Here is a 9,864-nt window from a genome sequence, read left to right as displayed (position 1 = left end):
ACTCAAGGTTGTGCAGAGTGTAAAGTTAACCCTGATCCAGCCAGTTCCGGCTTTCCAGTCCCGCCCAACAGCCTCGCCTCACTCCCTTCTACTGCAGTTTATTCCAGATTTCCCGTTTTGTACGAGATTCTTTCCCCCTCTTTCAATCCACAGGCAGGAAGATCGTCTCTAGCTAATAGGGCTGGGGAATTGGGGAGCCGGGGGTGGCGAGGGTAGGTGGGGGAGACTTTCCTCAGACGCCAAGGGTTGGGGTGGGTTCGGGTGAGCTGACCCCTGAAGGAAGTCAGGTTAGAGATGGGGGTCACCGAGGACAATAAGGCAGGATGTGGCAAAAGGTAGCAAGTGCTCAGGGGGACCTGGGTCTCGCCGTTCGAACACCGGCTGCGGAGCGGGACTCGTGTCCACCCACCGTGTGACACGCACTTGGCAGGCCAGGGGCGGGAGTCGGGCCGAGCCCGGGGACGTTGAGATGCAGGGCGCCCCCTCGCGCTCCTCCGCGCGCCTCGGGGCTGGCCGGTGAAGCGCCGGCCGCGGCAGGTCCTCGCCAACCCCCTCCTCCTTTTCGCTCCCGCTCCCTCCCTCTCTCCCCTCGCTCCCAACTCCCCCCCCCCCCCCCGCCTCTCCCCCTCCCGCCCCCCTTCGGCTCTCTCCGTCTCCTCCTCCCCGCTCTCACCCGCGCTCCGGGTCGGGAGCTAGTTGGAGCGCGGGGACCGCTGCCAGAGCCCAGCTCCGCGGAGCCGGGCGGGTCGGCCGCGCGTGCAGCGGCTGCTGGAGGAGCCCGAGCGCAGCGGGCGCGGGCCCGGGTCGGGACTGCACGGGAGCGCCGAGCCCACAGCCGGGGCCGTTCCAGCGCTGCCGCCCCATTCCCAGACGGGCCGCCAGCCTTCCTGGTTCGCCTCCGCCGCTTCGTGCCACCGGGAGCCGGGAGCCGCCGAGAGCCGGGCACCTGTGCCCGCAGCCCGGAGGTGAGTCCCCGGAGCCCCGGGCGTTTCCCCTACGCGGGCTGGGGCTGCAAGTTGCAAACTTCAGCAACTCGGGTGGCCAGAGGGGTAGGGGCCCCGAGGCGCCAGCAAGTTGGAACCAGGTGGGGGAGGCTGCGGGCGGGAGGAGAAGGGGGGTCCCTGTGCTTCCTCGCCCTCCGCGCGGCCGCTTTCCCGCCGCCCGCCTGCCCCGGGTCCCCGCTGCGCGGGGCCCTCGCGGGGCCGCGGCCAGTGCGTCTGGGCTGCAGCCCTGATGGGGACCCGCGGCCCGGGCCTGGAGGAGGGGACGGACGAATGAAAGGCTGAGAGAGCGCCGGGCAGAGGAGACTGGCGCCGAGATGGAGGCTCCCGGAGGGCCGACGAGGAAACCGGGTGGAAGGAGAGTGCGGGCGGCAGGGCGCGTGGGAACGCGTGGCCCGCTCGGAGTGTGAAATCTCAAGCTCGCGGGCGTCCCCGCTCCGCCGCCGCCTGCGGGGTCCCCACCCGGATTCTTCTCAGACCCCCTGCCCTGGCAGGGCCCCGCGGAGCCCAAACTCTACCCTGCCAGGCCCCAGACGCAGCGGCCCGGGAGCCCCGCGCTCCCGCCTCGGCCAGTGGAGAGGGGTGCGGCGGCGGGAAAGGGGGACGCGGACGGCGATTTCCTGATTTATTTTTCTCATGGTAATTTGTCTTTGTGGTTGGGGCTGCTCATTCACTTTCTGCTCACGTCGTGCGGGAGATCCAGCGCGGAGGGAGGGAGCGGGGGGCGCTCGGGCACAGGCACAGGGAGGGATGGAGACAGGAGAGGGGATCCGGGACCCGCGCGGGGCGGGAGCCGAGAGGGAAGTGGCGGTAGGACGCGCTGAGGAAGAAGGCGAGGCTGAGGCGACCCGGCCGAGCGAAGCGTCGAGCCACCGGCACAGGGGGGACAGAGCCGGCTCCTTTGCCTGCCGCAAACTTTAAACGACGAGGAGGAGCCACCTGAAGCGCCGTTCTTGCCTCCTCCCCATTCCCCGGTGCCCAGTCCTCGGGTCATCCCGCCCGCCCCGCCGCCCCGAGCTGGAGTGGGCCCCGAGTTGGATAGGGACTGGTAGCCGCCGGTGTCTGCCCCCACCCCTGCGATCCCCTCCAGGCTTCCCGCGGTGGGGATGAGAGCAGCCTGAGCTGGGAAGGGCAGCCCACCCTCGGGATGCACTCCTAACCGGCCCTGGGCCCGAGCAAACGCAACTGGGCTTGGAGGCTTGGAAGCTTGCCTGTGTCTAGACCCCACCACGATCTTACCTTTTCTGCCTCCAATTCTCATCTTTGTCCTTCAGCCCCTAGCAATTCCAATCTCCTTCCACATTTCTCAGGCTCCCCGCTTCCCATTCTCCCCAGCCTCCCACTTCGGCCTCATTCTGCTCTGAAGGCAGAGGCGCCTCTCCCAAGCGCCCTCCATGCCCGCCTCTACGTCCTCCCCACCCCCACTTTCCCTCATCTTTTAGCCCATTCTTTACCATCACTTAACCCCCCCCCCATTTCTTGTTGACATTTAAAAGTGACCTCTCACCTTTTCTGAGTCTGAATAGGTGACCTTGAGGAAGGGCCAGGGGGGATCTTGAGCCTGAGAACTGGACCTCACAACTAGGAAAAGGGGGACAGATTAAGAAGCATATTGGGAGAAACCGCCAGTATCCTGCCCCAATGCAGACTCCCAACAGAGGACGAAGGGGGAGAAAATATCAAAGAGAGAGGGAGTTTGCCACTTGGTCACCCAGAAGACAGGATTGTTTTGGGAGACCTGCTCAGCAGGAAGGGCTGCCTCTCCCTGTGCTAGGTTAGGAAAAGTGTGTGTGTGTGTGGGGGGCAACAACTACCAGCACCAGTGTGGGAGGGGGTGGCAGATCTTCCATCGCTTTTCTGTTTCCAGGGATTAAGTGCCAGAGCCTTTCTCCTCCAGCATTATCATCACTTGGACATCAAACACTTTTTAAGTACCTACTGTGTGCAGTACACCAGGCTAGGTGGCCATAGATACAAAGAGGCACAGGGCTGAGCTCATGCCCAGAGAGGCTCCTAAATTCACCAGTTTGATCCAAAGAAGACATTTGTGTATTTGTTTGGGGAGGGAGAATGTGAATGGGGAAACTCACAGGCAGTACAAAACAGCAAGGAGTTGGTACCACATGGTGACCTAGGGCTTAGGACAGGATTGTTTGAAGAAAGCTCCATGACTCAGGTGGGGCTGAGAGCTGGGCTTGTTGACTCTGCCTCCCTCCCCACCAGCTGTCTGTATCAGGAGGGTGGGAGAAGAGAAGAGAAGGTCAGGAAGGGGCTCCTTTTCCACTTCTAGAGCCGGACCAGGAAGACAGAGAGGCTAAGAGGTCCACCCTGGCTCTGTGGATTGACCTCCCATTCAGGACTGGTGCAATCACAGAAGCTTTTTTTTTTTTTTTTTTTTTTGCAGAAGCTTTTCTGTCTTGGTGTACCCTTCCTGGCTTGTTTGAAAGCCCTTCTGTTACTTCTTATTGAGGCTTGAACCTGGAAGAGGGCTTGGAGATTGTCCATGGCCGGAGGGGTGGGGGTGGGGGGTCACAAACTGCGATGCCTACAGAGGGCAGGCAGGTAACAATGTGCTGATCAGGCAGTTAGAATGGCTGGACAACTGTATGCTCAAAGTCAAATGGCCCAAATAAAATGGCCTAAACAAAACCAATGTGCCGCCCTTGAGCAGCCTCATCCCCTATATTTATAGATCAAGAAATTAAGATCCTAAGAAGCATTATCTCTTTGTGTGTATGTGTTATCATGTCTCCCAGTACCTTGGGGATTGGTTGGAACACCCCACAGCCTGGTCCTACCTCTGATCTGCTAGACTCCCAGCTCGCTCTCATCCTCAGGGCCCATTAGGATTCTTCTATGATGACTTCTCTAGATGATGAATTCCTTGAGGTCAGGGTGTCATCTGTCTTATATAAATCTGAGGATTTCACATCCTCTGATACAAGATTCCAGATGCAGAGCCAGAACTGGAACTCAGGTCTCTTTCCTCTCCCTTCCCAGCACTCCAGGAACCCAGTGAGTGTAAGCCAGCTTTGTTCTTTACAAGAGAGGAAGAAAATCCAACCATGACTTTTTGCTTCCCCTAAAGTAGTAGGACCTTATTCAGGGGTTAGATAAGAAAAGTCTAGAAGCTCACATAGGATGTTCAGGGATCCCAAGGAATATCCAGAAAGTCCTGAGCCCTGAGTGTGGGTCTTAAAAGGGGAAGAGGAGTCCCAGCAAGGGGGAGAGGGATGGCAGACATTTATGGAGGATTAGCCTGGCAAGGCTGAAGATTGGTAGGTAGAGTGCGTACAGGGTGATGGGAGGAAGATGCTGTTGGGTGCAATTATTTTGAACATTGATCATGACACTCTTGTTTGTAATCTTGGTAACCCTCCTATATCCTTTGGGGAAATTCAACAAGGTAGCAATTCAGATCACTACCGTATAATCAACCAGTTTACTACTTTCAATCAGCACTGAGGTGATAGAATGGGCACAGAGGGCAAAGGACAGTTATCTGATTAGAAGTGCATGCTACCAGGTAAGCCTTAAATGACACTGGGCTGAGCCCCATGCCTCCAGCTGCCAGATGTTCCCTGAGATCCTCAAGTGTTAGCTTTGTTATTGCCTAGGTGCAAGGTAGATGAGACCAACAGTGGCAGTAAGCTCACATGTTCACCATTTACTGAGCACCTACTGTATGCCGGGCACTGTGCTGGAAGCTATGGATATGATGGTAAACAAGACATATCTCTGATCTGAATGGAGGTAAATTGGTATGACTAGGAGAACATGATTACTAGCATTGCCTCAACTTCTGTGATGGAATTTACTGTGAGGGTTTTTTTTTTTTCTTTCCCTCTGAGTTCGTCTGGGGATCTGACAGCTAATGTGGAGTTGTCCAAAGGACTTGGAGTCCAGGGTTTGTGGGGAGGGCTGACAGGGCTAGGATGCCACCCCCTCAGATCTTCCCTCAGTTCCTCAGATTTCTCACTCATCGAGTGGGGCTGATTACCTACCTTGTATCTGTGGCGTACACAGAGGCAAAGCCAGGTACTGGAAGATCTGGGGATGAGAACTGTTGGGAGGGAGTGTTGGTGTTTTAATTCTTCAGGGTCTGAACCCCACTGGGTCCTGGGACCATCCTTTGCCTCATCCAGTCGCCTAGATCATTATTGTCTTCATTGACGTGTGTGTGTGTGTGTGTGTGTGTGTGTGTGTGTGTGTGTGTGGGAACTAGGTACTTCCAATGAATGAGTTTCCTTCACATTTGGATCTTTGCATTTGAGTTTAGCCACCACTAAGTTGGTCTTAAATCTATGATAAAGCTTAACTAGCTTGGTCTTAAATATATGAAAAGAAGCCAAAGCAGGTGGCTTGACTAATGGAGTTTCATTGAATTGCCAAATTGAGCCCTTCTTTTACAGCTTCTGTAAACAGCTGTAACACCTGGATTTCACAGGGCTCTAGTGTTGTGAAACTCCCTTTCTCTGACTTTCCATTTGATAACATGTGCCTTAGCTAAAGAGATGGCTCAATGATGGGTAATCTGGAAGGGGATCTTTGCATATGCCGTTCTCTGTCTTAGATGGAGGATTCTCCCCCAAGACTTTCTTTTTGAAAAAATTTCGCTTATAACTGGCTTGAATGCTAGAAAGTAGCAGGGAAAAATTCCAGCTGGGAGCAGAGTTCTGAAAAGGAAGCAGGGTGCTGAACGTTCTGTGGCTCTGCCATGTCACTTTCCCTCCCTTCTGCTGTAGTGTTTTGCTTTAGTGAGCATAAGAGATGAAACCAAACCTTGCAGAATGCACTCTTTAATCCTGATATTAGTCAGGGTCTCACCAATGAGAAATTACTACACTTGATAGCTTCAAAATGGAAGGAAAAAAGAAGAAGAAGAAGAAAAAGAAGAAGAAGAAGAAGACGATGAAGAAGAAGAAGGTGATTTCCTATCCAATTTGCTTCTGGGCACAGTGGGGAAAACAGGAGGAGTACCCCTGGGATGGAGACCAGGCTCGGGAGAGTTTGACCTTGAGCACACTTCCCAGCAGATGGGCTGTTCATCCTCCTCCACTCTGACCTGAAACAGGAGGACAAGGATTCTGTTGGCCTGTTCCTGAGCAAATGAAAGCTTTAAAGACAAGGCTGTGTGTGCTGAGTTGTGCCATGACACTGCCCTCATTGATCTGCGTTTAATAAGGATGACTTAATCAGACTTGCACCTGGAACTCGTTTGAATTTGAAGCCTTGTCGATATTATCAGAATATCTTTGCATTTGAACCAAGAACGGCTCTGGCTGGCCTCTTCTGTGATAAGGAAGTGTTGGTACTGGAGGATGGCTGGGGACCATCTGCTCTGTCAGTCCCCTGAGGACTAAACTGGAGCAGGTAGGTTTAAATTCCCAAAGGAGGAGGCTGGGTTAGAAATGAGGGAGTCTGCCCCCCTTGAGCACTTCGGCCAGACCTCGATTCCCCATCTGTGAAAAAGAGGTGGTCAGATGAACCCTGAGACTTTCTGGCCCTCGAGGTCAGCAGTCTTGAATGGAGACTACAGTTCTCGATTTTCCAGGAAAATCTCTTTTTTGTGGTTCACTTGTGGAGAGTGTTTAGTCTAAGACCAGTTTCTAGTTCCCTCCAGACCCACTGCTGGTAAGCCACCTGACGGCCAGAATCTTCAGAGAGCGCATTCTCCTTTTAGCCTCTGCCTAAGCCAAACATCATTTGGAAGGTAAATCTGCTGCATATTAGGTATATGCGTGTGTGTGTGTGTAAATATACTCACACCTGTGCATGTATAAACATAGATGCAGTGCATGGCAAAGCTGTCTTATCATTTGATCGTCTGGCATTTTGGATTATCGGCAGCTCCGTTCATCTGCCAGAGTTGATGTAAGGCTGTCCCTAGAGAGACAATTTCAAGGAAATGGCTGGTGGGGTAGCAATTTAGATCTAACCCTACCTGCTAACCCCGCTGTTCCACCTGAACCCTAACTCCCTCTATACTGCCCTAGTCATTGTCCTGAAGGGCCCCCAGGAGCTCCCCTTCAAGGAGTACAAAAGAGCTTGCAGTTGGCTCTTAATTATTCAGGGATGGATGGATCCAGTGTGTAAAGCACCCGATCCAAGTCTGTTCTTTCCCTTCTTTTGGTGCCTGGGGTAACTCTATACCTGTAGTGAGAAGCTGGGGGGAGATCTTATCATTTAATACAAACTTCTGTTTCTAGCAGCTTGTTCTCTCTGCTCCTCTTCCCTCAAGGCGCCCAGGGGAAACCAGGAGCCCTCTGAGAGAGCTCATCCACCTAGAACAGACTGCCTTTAAGGTCTACACATCGCTCTGTTGACCAGGATGTGTTTCTGCCCCAAAGCAGGACAGAGAAGGAAAATACCACTAGACTAAGTCCAGCTTCTCAAGAATCAGGTCCCTATAGGTGTCCTGGGATCCTGGTTTTCTTCCCTTCTCCCGTTTGTAGAGCCACCTGTACTTGGAATTTATGGAGTCAGCTGGTCACCTGGGCCCCCTTAGGAGTCTCCGGGGAGAGCAGTATCCTTGTGGCAAAAACTCCCAAACGGCCCAGCTCCAAGGAGCACTTCTGTGACTGCCCCTCCAGGCTGAGGGGCATTTTCCTGCCTAGACCAGGTACCTCGGGGCCACCTGCTCCCCCTTTCAGCATCTCTCTAGCTTGCAGAGTGAGTCTCTCTGGACATACAGGGCACAGTCTGGAGAGCAAGGCTCCAATGACCTCTGTATTCAGGTAACAGTAGCTTGGCCCAGCTCAACTCTAAGTCATGATTTCTATTAGAATCACCTGGAGAGCTTTGACAACCTATAGATGACCAGCCCCATCCTAGACCTTAATTAAGTCAGAGTCCCTGAGGATGAAGCCTGAGCAACTGATTTTTTTTTTTTTTTTTTTTTTTTGAGCTTCTAATATGTAGCCGTGGTTGAGAGCCACTGACCTAAATCTTCTTTCCTAGGCTCCCCCTGGCTTCCCGCCAGTGGCATGCAGAATCTCTTTGCCCTCAGCCCTTCAAAGAGCCAGGTCCTTTCTAGTAGTTACCAGCTACAGCTCCTGGCATTCAGATCATAGCTACTGTTTGTGTTCCTGTGTTCTGAATTTAATGACTTTCTATTATAAGCTGATTGTGGGAGCACCCTTCTACTGTAACTTCTTTGTGGTCATTTCTTCTTAAAAAGCATTTATAAAAGTAATGCGTATTCCTTCAACATTGCTGCTTATTTCCTTCTAGATATGTATGTAACAAAATTGCGATTGTACTCTCTGTGTTGCTTTGTAACCAGCCTTTTCCATTTAATAACATATTGTGATAATTTTCCCATGTCTGAAGTATTCTTCTCAAATGGGCTTTCTTTTTTTTTTTAATTTTTTTAATTAACATATAATGTATTATTTGTTTCAGGGGTACAGGTCTGTGATTCATCAGTCTTACACAATTTACAGTGCTCACCATAGTACTTACCCTCCCCAATGTTCATCACCCAGCCACCCCATCCCTCCCACCCTCCTCCACTCCAGCAACCCTCAGTTTGTTTCCTGAGATTAAGAGTCTCTTATGGTTTGTCTCCCTCTCTGGTTTCGTCTTGTTTCATCAAATGGGCTTTCTAATAGCCGCCCACATTCCATCCATCTAATGGTTGTGCCGTAATACATTTAATGAATCCTCGTGGGTTGGACATCTAGGTTGTAAACCATTTTTTTTTTACTATTATAAATAATGCTGCAGTGAACATCTTTGTATGTAAATCTTTGCACCTATTGATGATTATTTTCTCAGAACAGATTTCTAGAAGTGGAATATTTATGCTTTTTTTTTAACATGGACCACCTAGACAATTTTTGACTGACTTCCAATCACAATAAAAATTTTTCATATTCAGAGCTGAAAAAACAAACTTTTCATTGAACTCCTCTGAGGCTTTAAGCTGGCTGCTTCACCCCACTTGACCTGAAGGTCAGAATCCTTGTCCTAGCCTAGTGCCTCAGCTCCACCTCCAGGTCTGTTCCACAAATTACTGCTTCCCCCCTCCAGGTGAGCTCCAAGTCTCTCCTGCTCCTAAACACCTCCTCCCCCCCCCACCCCAGCTTCTTTAGTTTCTTCTTTCACCTGCTTGGCTTTTTCCTCTTCACATCTCCAGCCCAGGAACTATGAGCATGCCGAGCCTTCATGCTATTGTTCCATAATAACAGCTATTATTTATTGAGCTGTTACTATGCACCAGGCAGTCTGTTAAACTTTGTATACCCATTCTCTCTTTAATACTCATGGGCCTTATGTGCGTGTATTCCACACGAAGAAACTGAAACCTTGAGAGAGAAAATAATTTGCCCAAGGTCATCCAGTTAAAATGTAGCAGAGCTGGGATTTAAACCAGATTGTCTGATTTCAGAGCCTAGCCTCTTAACTATGTATATTTTGTATGCTTTGAATGTCTGTATATGTAGGTACACTTTGTTCCATCCTTGGCTTATGGTATCAATACGTTGTTCACAGATGCTCTGTCAGCATCCTATGGACATAAGACTGTGCCTTTCTCCAGCAGAAGAGCAATTCTCTCATTGGAGTGGCAGGAGAGTGGCTATTCCTTAAGACCCCCTTTTCCTTTTCACTTCCTTGATTCTGTCCTCACCCCTTCCTTCAGGTACCCTGTGCCAGAAAACATTTCTTCCTTCCTCACTGACCAGCTGCCAAGATCCCAGCATGCCTTGCAGCTTAGCAGGTCCAAGTTTGACATACCCATCCCTATTGCAACTTCCCCACCCAGACAGAAGAATTTGGATGCTCCTTGCCCAGTATGGCTTATAAAGCTGTCAGGGAGGCATGCTATAGTAATGATTGGGGGATAGGCTGTCTGACTTCT

General features: G+C 51.6%; 1 protein-coding gene across 2 annotated transcripts in view; it reads left to right on the top strand.

The window, feature by feature from the left end:
- Positions 1-690: 690 nt before the first annotated feature.
- The window catches only part of SEMA5B (semaphorin 5B), a 117,804-nt gene continuing 108,630 nt past the window's right edge, over positions 691-9,864 (top strand). Inside the window, exon 1 of one of the 2 annotated variants that reach the window (XM_032406691.1) lies at positions 691-965. The gene's annotated coding sequence lies outside the window, so the exon portion shown is untranslated. The remainder of the gene's footprint in view (positions 966-9,864) is intronic. The other variant, XM_032406690.1, reaches the window with a different exon arrangement.

This window comes from Phoca vitulina, unplaced genomic scaffold (genome assembly GCF_004348235.1).
Source record: "Phoca vitulina isolate PV1807 unplaced genomic scaffold, GSC_HSeal_1.0 scaffold8, whole genome shotgun sequence".
NCBI classification, from domain to species: domain Eukaryota; kingdom Metazoa; phylum Chordata; class Mammalia; order Carnivora; family Phocidae; genus Phoca; species Phoca vitulina.
The sequence above is the reverse complement of the archived record's forward strand: the minus strand, read 5'-3'. Positions and strand labels throughout refer to the sequence as shown.